The 27933-nt window shown below is 39.3% G+C and overlaps 1 long non-coding RNA gene across 1 annotated transcript in view; it reads left to right on the top strand.

The window, feature by feature from the left end:
* The window catches only part of LOC129525837 (uncharacterized), a 112511-nt gene that overhangs the window by 57632 nt on the left and 26946 nt on the right, over window positions 1-27933 (top strand). The window contains exon 3 of the long non-coding RNA XR_010129380.1: window positions 14542-14702. This is a non-coding gene — a long non-coding RNA (uncharacterized lncRNA). The remainder of the gene's footprint in view (window positions 1-14541; window positions 14703-27933) is intronic.

Raw genomic sequence — 27933 nt, 5'->3', positions numbered from 1 at the left:
TGCAGGTTCATCCATGTTGTAACATGCATTAGTATTTCATTCTTTTTTATAGCCAAATAATATTTCATTTTATATATACTGTCAACATTTCTTTATTCATTCATCCATTGATGGACATTTGGGCTGTTTCCACTTTTGGGATATTGTGAATGGTGTAAGATTCCTGATCTCCCTTCTCCTCATCTCATATCCTATGCATCAAAAGGTCCAGTTTATTCATGGCCAGAATATATATATTGATCCATCTCCTTCCTGCCATCTCCACTGTCACCTTTCTATTTTAGACGTTTAGCATTTCTATTTTATCTTACTAAATAATGTGTTTTCCTGATTCCTCTTTTTTCTTGTGTGCTAATTCTTTGTCCACACAGCAGCAAGTGCAGTAACTTAAAAAAATAAAATCATTAGATATATTATTTAAAATTATTATATATATATTTACATGAACATAAATATATATGGCTTATATATATTTACATCTATATAAATAACCTTTATTGAGTATTTACTATGTCTTAGCCTCTGTTCTATGGGCTTCCCATGAAATAATTCACTTAAGTCTCAAAACAATGGAATAGGTCCTATTATTGTTCTTTGCAGATGAGGAAACAAAGGGTCACCCAGCTAATATGTAGCTGTTAAGCGAAGATGTGAGCCTCAGGAATCTGTCTCAAGAAGCTGTCCTCTGACTGATATGCAAGATTGTCTAAATCACATCTTGCCTCTCTCCTTCTAAAAGCTAGTCAATGGCTCCTTATTCTACTAACAGTATGAGTCATGACCCAAAGGCACTGCATGAGTTGGCCTTGACTATTTTTCCACCCCATCTTGCCACTCTCCTTATTACTCATTCTTCTTTATTGATTTCTTCCCTCAGGCCCTTTCTTACACTAAGCTCCCCCAGGTCTATTCATACCCTCTTCCCTCAGCCTGAAACATCTATCTTCTCTCCAGCCTTCATATCTTAGTCTAAATGGCAGCTCTTCTTGGTGTCTCTTTCTGCAATGGGTACATTTCCTTTGTGATTTTCTTTCTCTTGTTTAAAAAATCTCAAAGCTCTTATTTCAATCTGTAATATGTTATTGTTATTATTATTGTTTGCCTTTTGCTCATTAAACCACCAGAATGTGAGCCTCCTATTCAAAATATGTTTATATGTTTTTCCTAGTTATAATTATAGCTACTGAAATTTTCATGGTTCTTGACACAATTTGTACTACTGGAACTGGGATGGCTCCAATTCTCTGTGTTATATAGGGAGAAAAGAAAATTGAACTACTTAAATTTTTAGTTTCGTCTTTGTATAGCTTGATATTCCTTCTTTCTTCCTTCTCACTCCTTCCCTCGAGAAATGAAAAAGAACTCTCCGCAGTTCCACATGTTGCTAAATAATCATGAACTTTATTACCCTGGGTGACTAGGTATTGGTTAAATCCTTCACTTGATCTCAGGGAAGATTAATTAGAACTTGTCCAAATAAAACACAGTCTAGCAACATCTGGTCTTTTGTGGTGTGGTTTGAAGTGCTTACTGGTTGATGGCTCCTTGTTTTTCCTCCACGTCTCTATTTGTTTTTTAAAAAAGTAATCATGCTTGGAGTTATTAGAGCAGACACCTGACAGAGTGGTCAGCCAATGCAGCTTTACCTCGTAATCAGCCCATCATAGAGAGGATAATAATACCATCCCACAGTGCGGCAATTCAAAGATTGCAGGAAGCACGGCAATACCCATCCTGTGATGATAACCCACATTCTGCCAACTCTATAGAAAATGAGTCCACAAATTGCCTGCTTCAAATTCTCCCACGTGAGTCTGTCCCCAAAGATACACTCCTTTCTTAATTCTGAAGGAATGCCACTAGGGAGGTGAAGAGGCAGAGCTCTGTATAGTGTCCTATGTGTAGCTTTCTGCTACAGATTTATCTTTCAGTTACATAGTGTCTGTCTCCTGGAATAATTAGGAAGATTAGAGGACTAAAAATCATGACAGCTGTCATTCATTGACTGCTAGGGAATATACATGTAATTATCACCATTTTGCAAAGTAGGAATTACCTTCTTTTCTTGTGTCGAATAAGGACATTGAAGCTTCCAGGAATTAGCCAAATTGTCCAGTGCCATTTAACAAGTAAGTGAAAAGCTGCAATTCTAATTCATGTCTGAATCACTATAAAGCTATCATGATACCTGCATGCCAGACTGCTTTCAAGATTAAGGACCATGAATTATAAGTAATTTAAATACTCAATAAACGTATGCATCTGTAAAAGCGAAACCTCAAGTCTGGATAACTTGTATATCATTAGCTAGTCCATTGCATCTTCAAAATGTGTTTGAGTTATTGGTTACTTATTTTAATCATGATATTAATAGTATGTATTTATTGAGGGCTTTCCCTGTCCCAGGTGCTGCACTACCTATATTATCTTTTTATCTACATAAAAACTCTGTGAGATAGATACAATTATGATTTTCATCTTTAGAAGAGAAAACAGGTTAACAAGGTTAATAGCTCACCAACCATAGAGTGGCAGAGGATGGGCTGTTGGACCTTTAAAAGCATGCTCATGGAGGTTAATAGCTCACCAATTATAAAGTAGCAGAGGATGGGCTGTTGGGTCTTTTAAAGCACGCTTGTAACCACTGTGTTAACTGGACTTTCATGCATTAACCATGATCACGCAGCTTTCTACCTGCCTGTAGAATATGAACAGATGTTATCTGTAGATTTTGATGGAGTCAATACTAATGGTTCTGCAACTTCTTGTAGGGATACCAAAAACTAATTACACTTCTTTCACAGAGCCACCTTAATGGCATGGGCAAGCTGAAGGCAGGGTTATAGACAATTAAGCACAGTATTAGAGTAACTACTAATGTGATATATTGCACAGAGAGCAGCTCACTGGGAAACAGAAAAGATGCGGGAATCATAGATCCTATTCTCAAGCAGTTTCATGAGAAAAAATTTCTAAGTGTGGAAGACCTGGTGAATAATTAGATCGCAAGATTTTAATTTCAGAGGAATATAGTATTTCATTCAGTGTGTAAGGGTCTATTGAGTGCAGAAGAACTATATGCCAAGAGCTGGCACATGATTTTTGCTCAGGTGTCTGAAAATTGTCACACACAAATTATTAGCGATGGAAGAAAAGTTGGAGAGGAAGCCAAACATAAATACGAGCACAGATGCAGGATGCAGTAACTTGGTTCGCTAGTGTTGGGCATGACTAGAACCGGAATCTGTGACAAAGAGTCAGCGAGGGGAAAAGAGCAGGTTTTGGGACAAGACCTTACAGTGTGCAAAGGGTTTCTCTTCTTTAAATGACCCAGGACATTGTTTAGATAATCTTGTTTGTCACAATTTCTCTTTGTGGCACTCCTGAGGCTTTCTATATCTCTTCTAAAGCATGAAGTTGTTTTCTTCACAGATCTCATACAACTGGCTTATATTTAATCTGCAGCCATCATTGTCAGCCACTGACAAATTATCTTCTCTGTATGCCTCCCCCGGTTCAAAAGAGCCTACTCATAAAAACTGCTACATCTCCCATTTATGGAGGTATCTGATATCAACCAGACACTGTTCATCAGTACTTAAGCAATCAACAAGCCTTTGTTGAGTTCCTTGATGTGTGCATGGGTCTAGGCACTGTTCCTAAAAATTAGGTGTCTCATAAAAAGCACTCAACAGTGATTCAGAAATTTCTTTTTCTTTGATATAAAAAGAGCTGAGTGAAATCTTTGGGCTTTGTTAAAAATGACAGAACTTGGAACTTTTCACACAGGCAGTGAATGTGGGTGTTAAGTGGGTTTTCAATTGGTATTTGATTCATCAAATTTATCTTGCCATTATTCTGAGTTATTATTTTTGTCTTTAAAAGTAGAATATTTGGAATGAGGGAGCACTTCTTTTATTTTTCAGATTTTTTTTCGGTTTCCTGAAGATAGAAATAATGAAGGAGAAAAAAGAACAAATGACAGTGCTTTGGATAAGTCAAGGCATGACTACTTCATAATGCCAAGGCAGCTAAATATATTTGTCCTCGTGGTGTGTAGGGGGAACATTCAGCTCAGCAAGCATGCATTATATTTGCCTGTTCAAATCCAGCTACACAAACTACCAGTGTAGCAAGTATAACAGTTCACTTTTAAACTTTCCCAAAACCTCAATCACCGGCCCACATTAATTTGTATAGTTATTAAGAGTAAGGTTTCTGCCATTCACTAGCATACCCCATAGAATTTTTATGAGAATTAATTGAATCAACATGCGAAAAAGCTGCACAATGTAAGCACTATATACATGTTAGCTAATAGTAATTATTAAAATAAAAATAATGAAGTATAAGAACTTGTTACTCAGCTCTGTAATTATAATACCAACATTGTCTTTGTAACAATAATGCTGATACTTTTTGAGATGAAAGTTAAAATTTGCCAAGCATTGTGCATGTATTCCATCTTATTTTATCCTCACAAAGAAGCCATCCATGAGTTGGTATCATTATTGTTAGACTTATTTTACAGCTGGGGTCAAGTGCCTTGCCTAGGGTCACAAAAATGTGGGCAGTGGTACAGGAGAATTTGAAACTATGCAGTGTGATTTCAGAACCTTTACCTTTAGGCACTCTACTGCACCTTCGGCATAACTTTTCTTAATTGTGGAGCCAGTTCCTAAAATCCACTTAGTCATCTTGCAAGCTTTCTATCTTGTCTACATAGCCTTAGAGCCCAGGACAATCAATTCCTTCTATAGAGTGCTCACATACTTCCACTGGGCTGGAATTATTTTGATTGGCTTTTGCTGGAAATCACATTCCAGAATGCCACAAATTTTACCTTTACCTGGATATTTAAATTAAATATATATTGTACTTCCATAATATTCTAAAACTTTCACCTACAGTTCTATGTGGTAGGCCCCATTATTCCAATTTTATAGATGAAATTCTCAGGCTCAGAAAAACTCACAATTTTTTCCATAAAGTGTCATAATTATTATGTATCAGGAATCTCTTCATTGCTGATCTAGTGTTCTTTCCATTAGCATTGTCACTGAATGAGAGTCAAGATTTTTTTTTCCTTAGTAGGCATCATCTAGGGTATCTAGATTGCCCTCATTTCATGGCAACACTTAATTACAAACATAAACTTTGAATCTATAATACCCTAGGTAGGTTTAAAAAGGAGATCATTCTCAGCTTCTATTTTGCTGTACATCTTTGACTGAGAATGAAATAGTTTACTACAAGAGCTCTGACCATATGTATGTGAAATTTACACACATGCTGTGAAATGACCTTTGAGTTCATGTTCTTGGACTGTGTTTCCCACCTACTTGCAGGGTGATGAAACTGGACAGCTGCTTCCTGGGGGTAAGGTGAAAATGTAGATAATATGGAATCCCTTCCAACCACTGGCAGGGGTTTCTACAATAGGACCGAAAGACCCCTTCAGCTTTCTGCTTCACTGCTGGCTTTTCAGTGATCTGTTTGCACATTCTTTTCCTGCTTGGTAATTAGCGCCAGCTGTCTCAACTTAAAAGGAAGGAATCCCTTTGAAATCCTCTCTATCCTCCGTAAAATGTGCTACTGAAACGTGCTAATTAGTAACTGGACTTAGGACAACACAGACATGTGTTTCCTGTGAGTACCGTAGAAGGAAGAGGAGGAGGAATATGAACATCTGTTTAGTTGCATATGTGTGTGTATGCTTTTCTAATTTTCAAAATGACATTTTAAATTAAAAAAAATCTATCTGCCCAAATGTGATCAGTAGCTAGTAGGGAGAACCAGGCTTCCCATACATTGACTTCTCAATCTTCATTGGTACTTTCTGCCCAAGCTGATCAGTATTCCCGTGTACAGAAAGAAGGGCCGGCAGGGCATTCCCTTTCTGCCTCAGCGATCTGACTTCCTGGTCAGCGTCTCCTCGCTCTTCAGCATAGTATCAGGAATCACAGGGCTCCAGGGAAGTAAAAAATATAACTCCCCTTCTTGTGGGGACCCTTGTCCCAGAGTAAGCTAATAGCCAATCTGGGTCTGTAACATTGAGCACAACCTGGAATGTGAGAAGAGGGTGTAGAAGCATAATATAGCATTATGTTAAATGCACTTAGCTAAAAATGAAGAAGCCACTGTTTTTCAAGTTTAAACTGTGATTATGTGAAAATCTGTGTTTTCATAAATAATTATGAGTAGTCATCTCCAGGGTTTCAAACTAACTTGCTGGCATGGAAGCACGATCTGCTTATGACATAGAAGGAAAGGCGGTTGATTCTATGGGAGCACTTGGGGATTCCTTGACAGAATGAAGGGCATTCACAGGAGGCTGGAGGTCTGTGCTTGGGAAAAGAGTGGGCAGCATCTTCTGCCTCCGAGGTCGTGCTCCTGGGGCAGTCTGGTCAAGATCTACCCCAGCATTTCTGCCACCATCACAGCAGTGTTCCTTGACACACCAGAGTCTGCTGCTGAAGTAATCTGCACCCCGACTGTTCTCATATTCTTGCCTCATCAACTCACAGTTTAAAGTCTTAGTGTAGGCGTTTGATAGGTTGGGATTAGGTCACATCACTACCCACTGGCTGCAGGTGGGATGGAAACAGTAATCCAAAGATCTGTCCTGTTGGTGGGATGTGAGGTTGGAGTTTGCTCATGTTGTTTTTCCCAGAATGACATACAGTAGTGAAAGGATAATTCCCCATGAAGAAGTCAGTTTATTTTTGGCAAGAAAATTTGATAACCATCTACTACAGAGACCTACTGAAGGAGGATTCTGTTTGTCCAGTGTCTGTCAATTATAGTCAGATGCAGCCTTGCATGGCCTGTTCTATGAGAGACCTATCTTGCAGACCCAAATGCCCAGCATGACTGGCCTTGATCTAGGAAGTCAACCAATAACAGAGTTTTCTGCTGCACCTGAGAGGGTCACAAGGCTTGGATGAAAAGCAAGCCTCGTTCCAAAAACTCCCTACCTCTTGTGCATGAAGTCTACCTTATTAGCCCTTTGATGACTTATCTAGCTCTGATCCATTCCCTTGTTCTGTCCTTGATGTCTGTGGGCCCTTGGGCTCCAGACTGGCTACCTGACTTCTCCCTGTCTGTGATTTCAGGCTCTTTCCAGCTGAGTAGGCCTGATAAGAACACCAGAATTGCTTTCCTTTTTCTTTTTTTTTTTTTTTTCCTCCCAGATGTTTGCTTTTCCAACTGTGCCATGCTTTGCTCTTTGGACTCCTACAGCCATAACAGACATCACCATTCTTTCTTTTTTTCTGCATCTAGATAGAGCCAAAGGGAATAAGAGAGAATAAAAATATCAGGTGTTTCTTCTGGGAACAGAGCAGATTGATACACGGAATGTGAGTGCACTAAACCCAATGCTGGCTTACTTTTCAGCTAAAAAATCCTTAATGATGCTTAATTCTGCCCTCAGAGGTAAGTTCAAACCATTAGGTAGCCAAGCACTTCTCTGAACCCTGCCTGCCTTTCCTTTGCTTAACATTCTAGGCCAAAGCTTTGCTGATCTACTTTTAGTTTTCCAAACAAGTAGTGCTTTTGATCTTCATGCCTCACACACAGCAGGTCCACCTCTAACATCTGAAGGGCCAAAGGCTTGAGTATAAATGAAGGCCACAGGCCATATTTCTAAATTCTTAAAATGTACATATTAAGGTGATACATTGTTATATAAAACATGTTGTGTCCTCCACCTTTGACTAAAATACCTTTATAACCACCTGAAAAGCCAGGTTTAGTTTTTGAATTCTCAGACTTTCCAGAATTCCACATCAGAATGTGACAGCACAGGGGCATGCTCCTAGCACTCAGCCCACAGCTTTCCCTTCCTACCTTCCTACCTCTTGTTCTATCCTGCACCACAAAAGGCTTTGCACATAGGTGTGTAGATATCCCAGCTTGCACATCCAGGTGCCATCCACACCCCATAAAAACAGCCATTCCCTAGCAGCAAGCACACAGCATCTGGGCCCACCCTTTGGAGGATGAATGTAGAGAAGAAGCCCTCAAAGATCCTGCAAGGGGGCCTGGGGCAAGTGCGGTCTTTGGGTAGGGGGGCGGTGGATACTTCTGGGGTCCTGATTTTCACAGCAAAATCTAGAATGAAAGGGGTTGGGGCGCTGTGTGGGCATGACCTCTTGGCCCTATAGATTCCATGACCATGAGAAAGACCATGGCTGAAGGAGCCCTAGAGCAGAGGACCTCCTTCTGGGTCTAAGGGTGATACTGACACACATTTTTACCTCTGCCCAAGATGTCCTTCCTCCAATATGATCTAGTTGAATCATATTCATCTATGAAATGGCATCTCATATTCTGCTTCCTTCCTCCAGGAAGTCTTCTTAATTGTCCCAGGATGGGTTATATGTTTCTCTTAAACTTAACACTTACTGTGTGACTCTAAGTGATTTAACCTTTCAGCACCTCAATTTACTTTCAAGACTGCCATGAGGTTGAAAGAGTCAATACATGTGGAATTTTAGAACAGTACCTGACATGAAAGAAATGTGAACAATTCTATTATTATATACTGACATAGAACTCTGTGCTTACTCCTATAGAAATATCTCATGTGATTCTGTTTTTATGCACATTTTTCTCTTCCAGTAGATAATATGCCCTTGAAAGGACTTAATTTTATTTAATTTGGTATTCCTAACACAAAACCCAATATATATTACTTAGTAGGTGCTTAATAAATGTATATGGAGTAAATAAACTGCCTCTTGTGGAGTTGAAATTTACCACTGGAAATGTTTATGCTGTAGCCTGTGACCACATATAAGGAAAACTGCTGGGAGACTGGACTCAGCTTTTCAGATCCTTCTGACTATAAGCTTTTAGAAGATTATATAGAGATGTTAGAACCAACCCAGAACAACAGGGTGGCATAAAGAATAAATATTATTCAATTGGCATTCCTACCCAGAAATTAGATATGCTTGCCCAAGACACCAACTCTATGTCCTGGTGAAGATTTACAATCTGATACTTATTTCATTATGTAATGATGTATTTGTTTTCATATGAGCCAGAGACTCTGTCAGACATTTTTTCAAGGGCTTTGAGGCCACACGTTTCTGGGCATCCACGATCTAGGGAATATGTGCCACTGTTTTCCTTAATTGGACTTATTTATTCTGATGACTTGCAGATAAACAGAGCTCAAGAAATATGGTGAGGAGAAGGGCTGTCATGACGCTTGCTTGATTATGATCATAAAACTGCTCTGCAGAGTCTTCTCCATCATTTACTCAACTGGTTGCTAAGTAATTTCCAATCCAGTCCCACAATTAGAATGAATGGCTCTGGCTACTGGTTGGTCAGAAAACTGTTCTGTTCATCATTCATTAATTCATACATTCATTAGGGCTTGTCATGAACTGTGAATGGATGTAGCAAAAGGTTTTGCACACAGCCTAAGAGACAAAAATGATGGAAAATAGAAAATTCTCTTGAGTTAACTTTTCCCTTCTTTTGGCATTCTGTTCCCTTGTTTAGCCACTACATATAATAAGTGCCATTTTTTTAGTGCTTAGAACACTACCAGCAGGTGTTTTCAAATTAATTAAAATAAAAACTAAGCATCTTAAGGCAAGATCAAACTTTCTGTCATCAAATAATCATAATGAAATAATTGGTTTTATTATAGCAAACATCTTTATAGATAGTGCTTGCAATGTGCCAGGCACTAAGAGTTTTGTGTATATTATTTTATTTAATTCCATGAGGATCCTATGAGGTAGGAACACAATTATCCTATGAGGTAGGAACTATTATTGTCCTTACTTTATAAATGAGAAAACAGAGGAATAATGAATTTGAGATTTAGGCTAAAGTTATACAACAAGTGGCAAAGCAAGGGTTCATTTCACAATTATGCTCTGTGAAGTAAAGAAACATTTACAGGCATTTTTTAACTAGTGAGACCCTGTCGTGCTGGATTTTAAGACAAGGAGATAAAAGAGAATGATATTAATACAAACTTTGTAGTGCCTAGTTTTAGTTTCATGCATATTTTAATTTTTCATTTCTGAGCAACTCAGTCCTGTTTTCATGAAATAATGCAGTGATGTGACATAACGCTGATTGTGACATGGGTTAGTGATTTTCACAAATAGGATTTTGACTTAATACATTGAGCATCTGATATTTTGGACCTTTTAGTATTTGAGACTGACTTGTCAAAATAAGAATTTTTTTCTGAATAAAATGCAATCAATTGAAGTTGAATGAAGTGCAAAATGAGGTGTGCTCTACGCCCCTGGAACCCATGTCACCCTGACATAAAGGTCTGTTTCCATGGTAGCAGATCAAAGCATTAACTGTTTGTTTCGGGGCTGATATGATGACAAGATTTTGATTCTGAATTTGCCCTCATTATTTCTGTCTTTGGATTCCCCACTTCCTCTTGCATCTGGTCTCATCACAAGTTAATGATAACCAGTCATTACAAGAAGAAAATCAAAAACATAATCATCTGGTGAAACTTTCTAGAACCTGATAAATGGAAAAACTTTTGTTCCCATTAATTCACTTGACCTTTCCAAAGGGTGCTCAGAATGGTTTTAAGAGGCTTTTTTCCCTGTTGTCCTTATGATTATCCTCATGCCTGGCCTGAGTGTTGGTGGTTAAATGGAAAAAGAATAAAGAATGATTACTTCTACTCCCTCCCGCGTTGCACCTGTTGCTTACATTTAAAGAAACATGGAGTGGGCATATGGGAGAATGGAAAGAAAAGGAAAAGAAAAGCATGAGAACTGCCTCTATTGTGATCATTGTGATGGGATGGCTCAAAAACTGAGCCAAGTTTTTCATATTTCTCAAGTTCCATGAAGTCCAACGTGTTCAGTCTGTTGCTTTTCTTGAAAAATAAAATGATTTAATGATACTTTAGAAAGAAAGGGCATGCCCAATAAAAGAGACAAGATTTATGTGTTATCTCTTGGTTTATCTATTAGAGGAAATTATAATTCTCATAGAAAACACTTATATAGAGAGTTAACATGTGCCAAGCACCGTGCTAAGTGCTATACCTATATGCACTTATGTATACTAAGACATTTATGCTATTTTAAGTTACAACAAAGAGATGTAAAATTATTTTCCCAGAGCTTCAAAATTATTAACTTGTAGAGGCAATTTTCAAACACAGATAGTCTAATACCAGACTTTAACAGTTAATCACGATTCTTTGCAGTCTCCTAAAATCTGATGTTTTCTGGTGTGATGCTTAAACATTTCTTAGTCATTGATTCCTACTCTCATTTACTAATTGACAGCATCATTCAGTTTGACAGCTCTGTGTCAAAATATTCACACAGCCTTTTTGTTTATTTGTGGTTATGTGTGCATGTGTGTGTAAGTCAAAGAAAATTAAAATAATTTTTGAATATAATTTTTCAATATCTTTAGAGATAATTATGGATAACTTGGAGTATGTCAAGAATAAGCTTAGGAATCTCTTCTGTAGTATTTGTATCTGCATTTTATTAACTTTTAGTTGAAAGTGAAAACAGCTGGCCACTTTGTTCTTTAATTCTTTACTCTTCTTCCTCCAAAGTTTCCTTCAACTTTTTATTAATGCCTGATATGGTTTGGCTGTGTCCCCACTAGAATCCCATCTCAAATTCCCATGAGTTGCAGGAGAGACCTGGTGGGAGGTAATTGAATCATGGGGGTGAGTCTTTCCCACGCTGTTCTTGTGATAGTGAGTAAGTTCATGAGATCTGATGGTTTTAAAAATGAGAGTTTTCCTGCTCAAGCTCTCTCTCTCTCATTGCCTGCTGCCATCCATGTAAGACATGATTTGCACCTCCTTGTGGGTCACCATGATTGTGAGGCCTCCCCAGCCATGTGGAACTGTAAGTCAATTAAACCTCTTTCTTTTGTAAATTGCCCAGTCTCAGGTATGTCTTTATTAGCAGTGTGAGTGTGGATTAATACAGTAAATTGGTACCAGTAGAGTGGGACATTGATGAAAAGATACCCCAAAATGTGGAAGTGACTTTGAAACTGGGTAACATGCAGAGGTTGGAACAGTTTGGAGGGCTCAGAAGTAGATAGGAAAATGCGGAAAAATTTGGAACTCCCTAGAGACTTGTTGAGTGGCTTTGGCCAAAATGCTGATAATTATATGAACAAAGAAATCCAGGCTGAGGTGGTCTCAGAAGGAGATGAACTCATTGGGAACTGGAGCAAAAGTGACTCTTGTTATATTTTAGCAAAGAGACTGGTGGCATTTTGCCCCTACCCTAGAGATTTGTGGAACTTTGAATTTGAAAGATGATTTAGGGTATTTGATGGAAGAAATTTCTAAGCATCAAAGCATTCAAGAGGTGACTTGGGTGCTGCTAAAGGCATTCAGTTTTAAAAGGTAAACAGAGCATGAAAGTTTCAAAAATTTGCAGCCTGACAATGTGACAGAAAAGAAAATCCCATTTTCTAAGGAGAAATTCAAGCCAGCTTCAGAAATTTGTGTAAGTAACAAGGAGCTGAATGTTAATCCCCAAAACAATGAGGAAAATGTCTCCAGGCATGTCAGATGTCTTCATGGCAGCCCCTCCCATCACAGGCCCAATGGTGTAGGAAGAAAAAATAGTCTTCTGGGCTAGGCCCAGGGTTTCTGTGCTGTGTGCAGCCTAGGGACTCAGTGCCCTGTGTCCCAGCCACTCCAGCTGTGACTAAATAGGGCCAAGGTACAGCTCAGGCTGTGGCTTCAGAGGGTGCAAGCCCCAAGTCTTGGCAGCTTCCATGTGGTGTTGAGCCTGTGGGTGCACAGAAGTCAAATATTGAGGTTTGGAAACCTCCACCTAGGTTTCAGAGGATGTACAGAAACACCTGGATGTCCAGGCAGAAGTTTGCTGCAGGGGCAGGGCACTCATGGAGAAACTCTGCTAGCACAATGCAGAAGGGAAATGTGGGGTGGGCACCCCCACCCAGAGTCCCCACTGGGGCACTGCCTAGTAGAGCTGTGAGAAGAGGGCCACTTTCCTCCATACCCCAGAATGGTAGATCTGCTGATAGTTTGCATCATGTGCCTGGAAAAGCTGTAGACACTCAATGGCAGCCCATGAAAGCAGCCAGGAGGGAGGCTTTACCCTTTAAAACCATAGGTGCAGAGCTGCCCAAGACCATGGGAACCCACCTCTTGCATCAGCACGACCTGGATGTGAGACATGGAATCAAAGGAGATCATTTTGGAGAAGATTTGACTGCCATGTTGGATTTCAGACTTGCATGGGGCCTGTAGCCCCTTTGTTTTGCCCAATTTTTCCCATTTGGAATGGCTGTATTTACCCAATGCCTGTATCCCCATTGTATCTAGGAAGTAACTAACTTGCTTTTGATTTTGCAAGCTCATAGGCAGAAGGAACTTGCCTTGACTTGGATGAGACTCTGGACTGTGGACTTTTTAGTTAATGCTGAAATGAATTAAAACTTAGGGAGACTGTTGGGAAGACATGATTAGTTTAGAGATGTGAGGACATGAGATTTTGGAGGGTCCAGGGGCAGAATGATATGGTTTGGCTATGTCCTCACCCAAATCTCATCTCAAATTCCCACATGTTTTGGGAAGGACCTGGTGGGAGGTAATTGAATCACTGAATCATCATTATCATGAGAAAAGCAGGTCTTTCACATGCTTTTCTCTTGATAGTGAATAAGGCTCAAGAGATCTGATGGTTTTAAAGGTGGGAGTTTCCCTGCACAAGCTCTCTCTCTCTCTTTGCCTCCTGCCATTCATGTAAGACATGACTTACTCCTCTTTGCCTTCCACCATGATTGTGAGGCCTCCCTAGCCCTGTGGAACTGTAAGTCAATTAAATCTCTTTCTTTTGTAAATTGCCCAGTCTCAGGTATGTTTTTATCAGCAGCATGAAAACACACTAATACAGTGCCTCTATTTCAAACTTGAGTGTGTGGGATTGAGATATATCTAGATAGTTGGTGATAATGCTGTAATTTGTTTAGTCATTCAGGTTCATCCTAATGAAGTATTGATAAGACAATAAGCGTTTATACTTTGGGCTGCATTTGGGTCAGGGTTCAACAAAATAATGCTACTTATTCCATATTGGAGTTCATTTTTAGATTTCAATTCACTCTCAATTTTTGCTTAATTCCTGGTGGGGAGAATCATTTAAATCAATTTGATACGATTTAATTCACAGCATGATTAAATCTTCATCAAAAAAGAGCTTTACCAACATAGTCATAACATATTATCATAATATTATCATAATAGTCATAAGATCATCAATGGCCATTTATTAGGCCTCCATTTAACATATAATATTGACTTAAATTACTACTATACTTTAGAGTTTGAGGGTGATGACAGAGTAAAATACTTGAATCAGCCTCTAAAACTGTGTACATATAGAGGTGTTTAATAAAGCTGTTCTGGGCAGTTTTTATTTCATAAGCCAGAAATAATTTAGCATTTTATTAGATTTGTATTACTGAAAACTGTCAGGTACCCAAATGCTGAATGATTGATAGTGTTTCTCTACCCTCTAGTGGTCTGATGCAGAACTGAAAAGGCCAACACGAGAATCTTCAAGTACCATTGCCTGGGAATCCTGAGGTCTGGACAGCAACACCTGAATCTGAATCTCTTTTGGGTTGAATCATAAAAGAAAATAGTATGAAGAGATTTAAGGCCAGGCCTCCGGAGAAGGGTAATATAAGCATGGGTTTTCATCTTTAAGCTGATTTCAAAACATGACAGATGGAGTGGAGGTGGTTTACAAAAATGTTTCCCCTTTACATGTCTTACGTATTCTGGAATACTGAAGGGTGAAGTATGTTGAAACAAATAATCTCTCCCTGGATTTCTCATCAATGACATTATTGACATTGGGCTTGACAATGCTTTGTTGTGGAGGACCGCCTTGTGCATTATAGAATATTTAGCAGCATCCCTGTCCTCTTACCCACTAGATAACAGGAACATCCTGCACCCCATCCCTAACTGTGATAATCAAAATGTCTCTAGCATTGAAAATATCTTCTTTGGAGGAAGAATTTCCCCCATTGAGAACCATCTTGCTCTTAATGGTTCCTATTAGGTAAGTTGGAAATAATTTGCCAATAAAAATAATTATTTTATTGGCAGGGCGCGGTGGCTCATGCCTGTAATCCCAGCACTTTGGGAGGCCAAGGCAGGCAGATCACGAGGTCAGGAACTCGAGACCATCCTGGGGCTAGCACGGTGAAACCCCGTCTCTACTAAAAATACAAAAAAATTAGCAGGGCTTGGTGGCATGCACCTATAATCCCAGCTACTCAGGAGGTTGAGGCAGGAGAATCGCTTGAACCCAGGAGGCAGAGGTTGCAGTGAGCCGAGATGGTGCCACTACACTCCATCCTGAGAGACAGAGTGAGACTCCATCTCAAAAATATATATATATTTTAATACTTAGCACTTGCTAATAATCCCTGTATTATTTAATTTAATCCTTATAAGAATCCTCAGATGTAAGTCCTACACTAGCATTATCCCAGTCTTACAGATGAGGAAACGAGGACTCAGAGGAGTTGAGTAACTTTTGTGACATTGCATAGGCAAATGGTAGAGCCAGCATTAAAATCCAGGTAGTCTAGCTCTGAAATCTGCATTTCGAAACACTCTATCATAAGAGTGTCAATCCTTTTAAATCTCTCAAATGGGATGAAAAAGAGCATTACTGATTTACAAGCAATAATAATCCATAGATTCCAATTTGCATAATTTTCTGGACTGACAATAAAACAGAAGGGAAAGACAGTGGAATGACCTTGTCAGAGGAAGATCCATTCATTTTCTTCATTTACTTATCGAATGCCTACTGTCTACACAGATACAGAAATGTATAAAACAAAGGTCCTGCCTTCTGAAGCTTACTTACATTGTTGCAATCAACAAGAAAATGAACAAAGTCATATATATGATATTTCATACAGTAATATGCTATGGAGAAGATAGAACATGTTAAAGGGAATAGACAGGGCATGAGATGGAGCAAGAGTTCTGCTATTTTTATATAGGTCAGGGAGGTCCTCTCTGACATTTGAACGGACAATGAAGGAATGAGAAAGTGACCAAGTGAAGACGTGATGGGGAAGTATTCCCAGTGGTGAGAATAACAAATGCAAAGGCCCTGAGGTAGGAGTATATTTGAAGTAGGAGCAAATTTGCTAGCGCGGCGTGGGGAAGGCAAGTAGTCAATAGGACTGGAGTAGAGTTGAGTGAAGGGGAATAGAAGAAGATGAGGTTGAGAGGCAGTGGCAAACAGGCAGGAAGGGAACTGCAGATCTTGCAAGGCTTAGTAAGTAAGCCCTTGTAAGAACTTCAACTTTTACTCGGCATGAGATGAAAATGTATTGGAAAGAGAAATGCCATGCTCTGACTTAATTTTTCAAAAGATTATGCCAACCTTCTTTCCATGTTTGGAAAGTAGTTTTTCATACTGATTAAAATAATAAGTTCTGCAATCAGACTGAACTAATTCTAAATATCTCTAAAAAGTTCACTTTCTGTGGGTTTTGGGACAAGTAACTTACCTTTGTCTTGATTTTCTCATCTGAAAAGAAAAAGATGTGGCAATACCCTAGTTTATTGAATCTAAGTGCCATCAGACAGGAGATGCACCATTATTTTACGTATCAATAAGAAAACAAAACATAACACTGCTAATGATGTACAAATCAGTCAAATCAGGCTCATGTACAAGTTAGTCAAATCAGTCTCTCTGAGTTTGGAAATGTCATTAATCTATTGCTGGGGACTTGGCAATTTTTCCTGCCTTCACTTGCATTGCTTGGCATGAAATAGACAATTATTTTGCATATATCCCTGCCTTTGCTTGAATTGCTTGTCATGTAATAGACAATTATTTTACATATGTCTAGAAACAAAATGAAGCACACCTTCATTTATTTATTGATGCTTTCATTTCTTAGTGCCCCATAAAGCATTTGGCTGTTGCTTTGGAAAAAAAGATGAAATTTCTTTCTTATAACAAGTATTTAGTTTACTAATACCAAATTTAAAGTCACATCTTATGCTTGTCAAAAAACCTTTGGTTTAGTGTGAAATATTTTTAAACAGCAGCAATTAAACTCGGCATATACAGTGCCAATGATGTGCATAAGTCAACTGAAGTGACAGGAATATGAGTTTGCACATTCATAGACAATAAGAGAATTACATCATGTCTGCCTTTTGGCCCATAGTGATTGTAAGGTGACATCAATCTTATATAAAAATATATATAGATAAAGACATGATGTATAGAAAATGATATGTATGTCTAAAATCTGTGTGTATGTGTGTTTTTGTTTCAGAATTGATAAAATATGTGGTAGTACCTGCGCTACAGAACAGAATTCACTTGGAAGTTCTTGGCATATAGTAAGCACTCAGTAACTGTCAGTTATCGCTCTCATCTCTATGAAGACTGTATTTGACATGCCATCATCTCCATAAGATTCCCGAACTCAACTTTATTTCCTCTTTTTTCCTTTAACCCCAATCTTCTAATACCAATTAGTAAGGTGGCTTCCTCTCCTTCTGGACTTGCTACTCCCAGAAGGAAATTAAATTACAAGTCTCTAATTCCCTAGGCATTCCCTTGTAGCCCAAGTCATTAATCAGTGGCTCATATTTAAAAAAATTGCTCTAGGCCTCTGGAGACCCTTTCTATGGCATAATCGATTTTTGTTTGTTTCTCATCCCCTGAGTAGCTTTTAATTCAGGATGGATATTTGCCCTGCAATTTCTTTTATTCCCTGGATAATTTGAAAAGCCAGGGGAACAGTGTCACTTTGTCTTATCCCTTCCCTTTTTATTAGTCAGTCTGTTCTAACAAAATGTTGGTTGGTCCACGCTTTTCATGGAATGTCATGGTTAACTGATAAGCTGCCCCCAAACTCGGTATCCTGGTTTAATGTTATAATCTTAATGCCCTCTGAGATCACTTAGAGAAAAGCTGAGGGTAGCAACTCTGTGGATTCTTATTTACCTTATGCGTTTGACATCTGCAATGATGTGCTTCTTTACCACCTCCCTCATCAAATTAATCTAAGAATGAAAACAGATGGGCTGGGAAGCCAGTGGATCAAAAGAAGGACCTGGGGGAAGCTCAGCTTGGGGACCGGCTTGCTCTTTGCCCTCACTATTTGTCAACTGGGAATCTCCTGGGTGCTCAGCTGTGCTGGAATCTCAGGCAAGGCAAAGACTTTGTCAGTTTCTATCAGGCCCAAGTGCTTAACAAGATCTTAAGTCTACATATGGAGTTGCTGCTAGGTCTCCTAAAGCAGGTGATGTGTTCAGAATTGCAGGCTGTATAAATGTCACAGAGTCAGTCGGGAGAGTACCCATTTGTGAGGAGAGGTGAGCAGTTGAAAAATCCTTTATATTTTAGTTAGTTGACCCCACTTACTTCATCTGGGTAGAGTGTAATGAAGCTGATTACTGGGTCCCTTTAAAATTATTGATTAAAATTTAAGGTAATCTATCTAAACTATACATTCCTGATTATTGATAGAACTCTAAGCAGTTTAATTCACTTGTTACTCGCACCTAGATTGGAATTTGTAAAGTGGTTAGTGTCCAGATACTTGTCCGAGAGGTCACTTAGGCTCTAATTGATTTTCCTGAAAGTTTTGAAACTATCTGCCATTTTAACCCTCAAACTTTTTTTGACAGTCATCTCCCGGTTGGCTCTCTCATTTGAGTGTTTTCATTGCATGTTAATATTTCTTTGTTTTATTATCCAAGTTCATATGAAAATGAACCCAAAGTATTATATTTTAGCTGTCCATTCCCATTATGGGATGTCTAGGTCCTGCTTTTCCTTATTATTATTTTTTAAATTTAAAAACCCTAACACTTGCAGGCTTTAATAGTCTTTCTTCTTTGATGCATTTCAGATAAAGAAAATGGTTGTAAATTGAGAGAAATCTTTCTGATTCGTGCCTATGCATTGATCTTATCCATAAGGATCTGTCTTCAGAGGAGAAATGTATAGTCTAGATAGGAAGAGGAATAGTGGGTATAGGGAAACAACAGGCAGAGTGGAGCTCCCCCTGGCTCTGTGGATTTAACCTCTGGGAACAAACACCCACGACGGGTCCCTGCGTTTGAAAAGGATTAGTAAAGCTGAGGGGGCTAAATAAATATTCATGATCACATACAAGCAAATGATTAGAAGTCAGACAACCTGCCCCTGGTAAGAGTCTGTCATAAGCAAAATGTTCTCCCTAGAAGGAAAGGAGATTGATATTAACAATTTTCATTGGTCTTGGAGAGACTGATCTTATTGTCTGTCAAATGAAGTTAGAATTAGGTTTGAAAGAGTCTTAAGCTTCTTTAATAATCTATCCTAATCACCTGTCTAATGCTACACTCTGTTACTACAGAAACATCTTTAATACCCTTTTATTTGAGGAGTCTATTCTGGGAAATATTCTGTTGATGGAGAGTTCAGGGGGATCTGATATTGTTCAGCCAACTTAAAATCAATCTACCAAAATTAATTTGGACCACCTACTATTTGCCTGTTTTTCTAGTTGCTGAGATTATGACAGTATTAAAGGTGTAGTGGATTGTATCGCTGGCCTTGAGTCTTGATCCCATCCCTTTCCATACTTGTTGCTGGGTAACTTTGAAATTCATCTCACTAAATAGAGAGACATGTTGAGTGGCCAACCAGTCCAGATTTACCCAAGGACTTTCCTGGTTTTACTATGGAAATTTCTGCATTCTGGAAGTCCCCAAGTCCTGGGCAATCTGAGATGGTTGGTCACTCTTAGTGAAGCGTATTTCTATATCCTTTTGCTGTGAGATAGGTCTTGTGTTATATTTGGCCAATAGTATGAAGTAGAAATTACAGTGTGTCAGTTCTAAACCTATTCCTTAATAGACTTTGCATGTTTGCCCTATCTGTGCTTCTGCTGTCACCATAAGGACGTGCTCTGATTATCATGTTGATCCAAGGAGGATGTTGGTGTGTAGAGCACAGCCAAACTCAAGACAGCAGCCCAGATAAACCCCGTTTGTACCAGCCAACCTCCAGCAAAGTTATAGTTACATGAGCAATAATAAATGGTCATTGTTTTAAACTACTGATTTTTGGCATGCTTTATTACAAACAGCAATAATCAACTTGTACAAATAAATTTTATCAGTAGCAGAAATTGGGCTGAAAGCTTTACATAGATCATTTCCTGCTACCACACTGTGAAGTAGTAATTATTATCACTATTTTACAGTTAGTCAAATGGTTGGTACATAGGAAGATGGAATAAATATCCAAGGTAAGCAATGAAGATTATTTCAAACTCATTTCTAAAGTAATCTAATACCTTAAAGATTTTAAGCATTATCATGCAGTACAAGCTCATTATAAAAGATTTAAGCAAATCAGAAATATAAATAAGAAAAAGCAAAATGTCATTCCTTCCATTCCTGGCTCTCTTTCTCATTTCTCTAACTCTTTCTCTCTGATATAACCGCCATCAACTTTTTGGTATATATCTTTCCAGATGTTTTTCTATGCATTTTATAAACATATTTCTGTATTTAAAAATTTCATATAATTGGAAATTACATATAGTTCTGCAGTATTTTCTCTGGATATTTCATATAATTCCATGCCGATACATATAGAGGCATCCTATGCTCTTTTAACAGCTACTTATTACTTCATAAAATGGCAGTACCATAATTTGAACATTCTATTAATAATAAGGATTGCAATTGATTCTAATTTCCCTTATTCCAAATGATTCTATGAACTTTTTTTCATATATCATTTTGCACATATGGGTATTTCTATAGAAAAAAATTCTAGAGCTTAATGCCATTTTCAGCCAGTTATACCTTAATGTTTAATATACCGTGTGCAAAGAATTGCAGACTAGTACTTGTGCACCATAAGCAAGTGCTCATCCGATACTGAGCTCCTATTTCAGGACCCTCCTTCCCCTGTTGGGGGCATTTTGCAGATCATTCATGACAGCCTGTAAAGTGCCTTAGTTGTAGTTGTTTGTCCTCAGGTGAAGTGCATTGTGTTGTTATCAGCTGTTGAATTTGTTGATCTTCCACTTCACATAACATGGATGATTCTCTAGAAGCTATACCCACCGTCCTGAAAGACCCCATTAACTGCAGGTGCTTGCTGCTTAAGCAACAAATCAGTGAATTTCTTCAATGGAAACTTTTGTCTAATTAGAGAGTAAATCATGGTATGTACTTTGGGTACACTTTGAAGTGGACTTGGCCACTGTTTCAGTTTAGACTGTTAATAATGGTTCTTATCAAAAGAGACATGAAAGCTGCTGTCTAATAGAGGTTCCCCTGGCTGGAAGGAAAAGCTGAGGAAGAGAGAAAGAAAAAAAAATATGAGGAGAGAAAGAGATGGGTACTTCTTACAGGTCAGGGATTTATTCTTTGATTCAGAGTTATTGAAAACCTTTCACTTGTCATATACAATGCTAATCTTGGGGAAGTTAGAAATAAAAGAAGCAGTCTCTGCCCTCAAGTGGCCTGTGGTACATTGAGGGAGACACCTATGGAAGCTGACAATCACTATGAAAGAATACACGTAACAACAGAAGCACATAGAAAAGGTGCAAATCCTTCTCCTGTAGATTCTGGGTAGACATCCAAGGGCAGCTGGTTCACAGGCTGAGTTGAAGTGGGAGTCCCTGAGCTCCCTTCCCATTGAATATATTCTTCCTAGAGTATATGATTACTCTGTCTCATGACACCAAGCATAAATTATAAATGTACATTTCAATGAGTTTTTATGAATTGAATATGCTTATGCAACTGTACCCCACATCAAGAAATAGAGCACTGTCAGCACCCTAGAGGCACCCCCTACCACCCTAAAGTTAATCACTATCCTGACTCCTGTCAACATAGATTAGTTTTGCCTGTTTTTAGACTTTATATAAATGTAATCACATGGGATGTTTTCATTTATATCTGACTTCTTAGGTTCAATAGTATATTTGTGAGCCTTATCTACATTGCTGTGTGTAGCAGTTCAGTCATTTTCATTGCTGTTAGTATTCCATTGTATAATTATACTGCAATTTATTTGTGCACTTCAATGTTGAAGAAAATTTGGCTTGTTTCTAGTTTTGGGCTATAATAAATAGTGGTACTACTCTCTTTAACAATATATGTGTATGTGTATTACACATGAATAAAACCAATGTATTTATTTATTTATTTATTTATTTAGTTAGTTAGTTAGTTTTTTGAGATGGAGCTTTGCTCTGTTGCCCAGATCTTGGCATGATCTTGGCTCACCGCAACTTCCGCCTTCTGGGTTCCAGTGATTCTCCTGCCTCAGCCTCCCAAGTAGCTGGGATTACAGGCACCCACCACCACGCCCAGCTAATTTTTGTATTTTTAGTAGAGGCAAGGTTTTACCATGTTGGCCAGGCTGGTCTTGAACTCCTGACCTCAAGTGATCTGCCTGCCTTGGCCTCCCAAAGTGCGATATTTACTTTTGTTGGTTATGTATCTAGTGAGATTGTTGGGTTATGTGGTATATTTATGTTCAGCTTTAGTAGATCCTATCAAACCATTGTTCATGGTGATTGTGCTAGTTATCCTCAGTGGCAATATAGCATGGGGACAGCCATCCCTTCTCCCCCAGTGCAAGCCTTGCTTTTCTTCTTTTCCACTCTTTTTTATGTCTTACATTGCAACCAGCCCAATATGCATATGAAAGCTCTGTCCATGCCACCCTTCTTTGGCCACCCCTTGGACTAAGATTTACACATTCCAGCAACGTGGTCTGCCTTTAAAAAATCGGCCTAGGGAAGAGACCCAATCAGACAGGACATTCTGGAGTCCTGGTTTTGGACTATAGTCCACAGAAGGTTCTTAGTTGCCATGTTCGTTTGGCTCCATGGGCTCCTTACTTTATGAGGTGAGGTAGGACCAGGTCTAGAATGAACCCTCCTGCCAGGTCTCAGGATGGTAGTGTACTCATTTGCAGTGTAGAGGAATCTCAATTGTTCCCCTTTTCCACCAAGACTTAGTCATATTCATTTAGCTATTCTGCTGAGTATGTAGTGGCATTTCATTGTGTTTTGAACTGATGATCGATTGTGTGAGTATTTTTCTTTACTTTTTGTGCCATTTGAATGTATTCTCTTTTGAAGTGTCTGTTCAACTGCTTCCCACAATTTTCTATTATGTTGCTGGTCACTATTATTATCTCCACTTTACAATGGGATATCTGAAGCACAGAGAAGATAAATAATGTGTCCAAGGTGCCATAACTAGAAAGTAGAAATAGAACTAGGATTTGAATCCAGAATGTCTGACTTCACATTCTGTTCTCTTAGAAACCCAGATGGTCAGACAAGAAACCAAATTGGATTTTTACTTCTATTATGATTCACTGATACAGAGCTTGGTCTTCTCCTAGTAGGGGGAAAAAAAGAGTTGTACTCAAGTTGCCTAAGAGGAGACTACCACTTAGGGGAGGTAGATTCAGGGGAGGGGCTGTGTTGCAGAGACCACAGTCACAGCAAAGACACTCTCAACTGAAAGTATAATAGTAACCATTCACTTGATTTATGATTATAATAACAGGTTTTTATTGAGCATTTAATATGTGTTGAGAAGGATACTCAATTTCTATACATTATCTCTAATCTTCCCAGCAACCCAATGAAGAAAGTATTATCTCCAGTTTATAGGTTAGAAAAATAACCTTTGAAGAAGCTAAGGATCCATATCAGCAAGAGGTGGAGCCAGGTTCCAAAATCTTGTCTCTCTCTGTCTCCAGAGCCAGTGCTTTTCTCTGTTCCACTACACCTTCTTCATAGAAAACTAAGGTGAGCTGGGCTGATAATTCCAGATGGGATTCCATGAACCATGGTTGAATATGGAAGAAGAGCTGCTCAGGCCAATGGGATATGAGACATGGAACCACTAGAACCCTAAAGACAATATGCCAAAGTCAAGCCAGGGAAAGAAACCTTCAAGCTAAGTGAAATGTCGATTAGAAGGAGCCAAGCATAGAGATGAAAGGAAGGGGCGAGTTAATGGGACAGATACCAAGGTCACCAGAAAAAAATTTAGGAGAGTAGATGGTTGTGGATCCAGGAAATCCATCAAGCAGTTTTCTTATGCTTGATGTAGAGAAGAGAGGTTTCTTTTGGGGCAGGGATAGAGGGCTGCAGATTATTCTGTATCTCAGAAGAGTACCCTTTGGGGTGGGGAGCCAGTTTGGACTCTTCTCTGTAAGTCTTTGGTCTTTGCAGCATCCTGCTTTCCAGTAGGCCCATGTTCAGCACTGTTTCCTCTTTTCTACATCCAGCAAGCTGTGGCTCTGGGGCCTGGTCCGTAATATGAGGTTCCCATGGTTGCTTTTGCCAATCATCACAAACATGATGACTTAGAACAGCACACTTTGTTCTCTTACAGTTCTCGGGGGTGGGAGGGTATAAGTACAACATAGGTTTTAAGAGGGTAAAACGAAGGTGTTGGCAGGACCATGCACCCCCATCCATCCCACCACCAGCAGAGGCTCTAGGAAGAATCCCTTTTCTTACATTTTTTCTACCTTCTAGAATAGCATTTCTTGGCTCATGGCCCCTTACTTCATTGTCAAGGCCAGAATCTTCAAATCTCTCTTGACTTCTTCTTCACATCACTATCTCCTCCACGGTTAAATCTACCTCTTTTTCCTTCTTACGAGTACACTTGTGGTTGCATTTAGGGTCCACTTGGATAATCCAGGACACTATTCCCATCTCAACAGCCTTAATTTAATCACATCTTCAAATGTGCTTTCTCTATATAAGGTAATATTCACAGGTTCCAGGATTAGATCTTGGATATCTTTGGGGGTCATGATTAGCCTGCCCTCTGCCATTTTGATTCAATATTCAAGGTGTTTGTCACATCTTTTTCTCTGTGAAGGCTTCTTCTTGGAAATAAATTGGCTCATTGCCTGATTCACTTATGCTGAATATCAGTCAAACCATTTGGAAGGTTTCTGCTGAGAAATTTTTGTCTTTGTGGTTCCCATGAACCACTTACTTCCTTAGGCTCTCTTAAAATGTTCTAGACAAGCACAAAGAATGATTCACATTTATGTTTTATCTCAGATATAAATCCTTTTAATGATTCATGGGGTTTCTTACTGTGAAATCACCTTCTCAGAAGCTTCCTTTTCTAGGAATCTGATATGCTTTCAAATTTTCTATTGAAAAAACGCCTTCCTGCGCCACTTCTGTTATGTACATCTAGTGAATCCCTGTCGGCAGTGACAGGAAGTTTGCTTCCGTGCGAGGGCTGGCTGGCCCCGGGACACCTGTTGTGCTTGTGGTGAACATGAGATGTCAGGCCTGTGCTGCCCCTTCCTCCAGGTGGCCAGGTGGGAGGCCCAGCTGCTCCTCAGACCCAGGATCTTTATGGCTTTCTGCAGAGGCATGGGGTTCCTCTCATCTCGCATTTCATCTTCCACATGATTCACATTGTGTGAGGCTTCAACTCTGGGTCCCCTAGAGAATATTTTTATTCTGTGGCCTTTAGTTAGTTCATTGAACATGTGCCTGTCGAGTGCCTACTATGTATCTGACATTTTGCTGCACGCTGGGGATTTAAGGAGAAGCGAAGGGCAGATCTTGCCCTCAGGATATCAAGTTGCTTAGTCAAAATAGGATAATCCTGCATATTAATCATTTTTTAGTGGCAAGTGACAGAAACCAAATTCCACCTGGCTTAAATTTAAACTTAAACCATACTGACTTAAACATTAACTATGTAATGAAAAAGACACTTGATAATATTATGTATCAGCTGGGGTCCAATCAGAGAACGGCTCAATCGATCAAAGGCGTCTGTGCGCGCGCGCATGCACACACACACACACACACACACACACACACACACACACACACACACAAAGAGATTTATTACAAGAATTAGATCTATGCAATTTTGAAAGCTGGTTAGTTCATGAGTTTTCATATAGCTGTTGTCTTCATTTCTGATGCTGGAGCATGAAGACTTCAGAGCTAGCTGTCTAGCAGGAAAGTGGGATATCTATATCTCTATCTCTATCTCTATCTATCTATCTATCTATCTATCTATCTATCTGACCTCTGAGGATGGACTGGAACCTGGTTTGTGTCTTACCATCTGCAGACCACGTCAACTCCTTCCTGCAGAAGGAAAGATGGCACCCTTTGTCATCTTTCCAAGTGCATCTTTCCAAGTGTCATGCTTTCCAAGTGCAAGCTAAACATGCACTTGGCCCAGGAACCGGTGAAAGTGTAAGAGAATCTGAGGGAAGGTGGAGTAGATGTAAATCTGGCTGTTGACTCACAACAACAAAGGAAAGTCAGTAGATAACTGACAAAGCACATGCACTGCAGCAGAACCTGGTGCCCCTGCCCAGCCCTTTCAGGCATAAAAACAATGTGGTTGCCTTCACTTCCACCTTCTGAATCCCATGCAAAATGTCTTTTGTGTTCCACTCTAATCAGACATTTATAGCAAAGGGGATTCTGAGTGATAGAGTGTAGCTTAGCCAAGTCAACACATGACAAAACTTCCCCATATTGGCATATGAAATGACTGGCTGGAGGTGTTCAAACCATTTCCTCAGAAATCTCTCAACTCTGTGTTTCTCTCTTTTGATTTCTTTCTGAGTCTATTCTCTCAGTTCAGCTTCATAGCCCAGTGGAAACAGAGCTTTTCTTTCTCAAGTCCTGGGCTGACACTCATTGTCTCTGATTCGCTCAGGGGACATAGCACTCCCATTGGGCAGCCCTGTGTCACTTACCTTTTTCTGAAGTCAGGGTATGGAGCCGGCCCTGTTTTAATTACAGCACTGAGAATATGTAAGAGGTGGTTTCTCAAGAGAAAATCAAGGCATTGGTGAAAAAAAAAAGTTGATTCAACAGTAATAGTTCACTAGTAAACATAGGAAACTCAGGGAAAGCTGTTGCTGTAAGACATGATTGTGCTAAATATGAAAGCATCTGGATGCAGACAGTAATTACTAGGCTGGCATCTGGAGGCCTGTGGTGTCTGCCTGGATGGCTTGTCTGTTATTCAGCTATGTGGCCTTGGGCAACTTGCTCAACCTCTCTGGAGCTAAATTACCTCCTTTGACAGGGGAAAATGTTAGCCTAGAACCATTCATTTGTCAGAAAGCAACTATGAACAAGAAGCCCGTAAAGAGCTTATCATTTAACGAGGGAGACAAACAAGTAAAGTCAGCATAATGGATGCTGTACAGGGAGAGAAAGGAGTGCCTCTTGGAGCAAAGCAGGGTTATTAGGAAAGGGCAGCTGAAGAGAGCCTTTTAAAGAACAAGCAGGAGTTTATTGGCAGATAAGTCGCGGGGAGCTAATTTAGTTGGTAAGGACAGTAGATGAGCCGGTGCCGAGCTGTGAAGGGGCATGCCATATTTGAAGCAAACTTCCAAGAGTTCAGAATGGCCAAGTTCAGGGCACTTATGCACAACCAGCAAAATGTAAGTTTTTTTTTTTTTTTGAGGATCTAAGCAATGAAAGTTTTCTTGAAAGTAATGGCAAAAACTGCAATTACTTTTACACCAACCTAATATTTTACTCCATGCTAAGGTGTATGGTCTTCATCCTATAGGGAGTGAGATGCAAAAGAACAATTTTGAGCACAGGAGTCTCATAAGTGATATTTAAGAAACTAGGTGTCAATGGTGAGGAGAGAAATGAGAGCAGAGCAGGAGATTAGCTAAGAAATCATTTCCGGTATCCACGTGACAGAGGTTGGATGTATAGACTTAGGTGGTGGTATTCTGACTGAAGTCAAGGGATATTTAAAGAGTGACTGTCAAGATGTAGAAATTTTCTGATTGTGAGGAGGGAGGGGGAAAAGTAACCAGGCTCACAACCAGGGTG

This window comes from Gorilla gorilla, chromosome 10 (assembly GCF_029281585.2).
Source record: "Gorilla gorilla gorilla isolate KB3781 chromosome 10, NHGRI_mGorGor1-v2.1_pri, whole genome shotgun sequence".
NCBI lineage: Eukaryota > Metazoa > Chordata > Mammalia > Primates > Hominidae > Gorilla > Gorilla gorilla.
Note: the sequence above shows the minus strand (reverse complement) of the source record. Positions and strands in the feature narration are given on the sequence as shown.